The sequence below is a fragment of the Merops nubicus genome, unplaced genomic scaffold, assembly GCF_000691845.1.
Source record: "Merops nubicus isolate BGI_N331 unplaced genomic scaffold, ASM69184v1 scaffold22853, whole genome shotgun sequence".
In the NCBI taxonomy this organism is placed as follows: Eukaryota; Metazoa; Chordata; class Aves; order Coraciiformes; family Meropidae; genus Merops; species Merops nubicus.
The window spans coordinates 1-410 of record NW_008598568.1 but is presented as its reverse complement, the minus strand read 5'-3'; positions in this window follow the sequence as shown (position 1 = coordinate 410).

Here is a 410-nt window from a genome sequence, read left to right as displayed (position 1 = left end):
CAGTGCATGGCAGGGGGTGGATGGGTGGCAGGGCTGAGGCTGGGATGGGGCATCTCATATGAGACCAGCTGGGCGCTGCAGAGCAGTGAGAGGCCATGCTCCCCTGGCCATGGGGAAAGGTGTCAGGGCTGGAGGGCCTGGGGTGCTCTAGCTGCTGTGGGATCTGCCGGGGCAGCGCAGGCCAGGGCTACGCAAAGCCCTGGGACCCACATAGAGGGGCTAGAGCAGGTACAGTCTGCAGAGGGGCAGGATTCTGATTGTACAGGATACCTGGGACAGTGCAGGGATGCCCAGGGTGGTGCAGGATGCCCAGGGCGGAAGATGCCGCCTGGGGCGGTGCGGGGACACCCGCACGGACGGCATCATTCGCTGGGGCGGGGCGAGGTGCCCCGCGGTGTACAGGTGTCCTG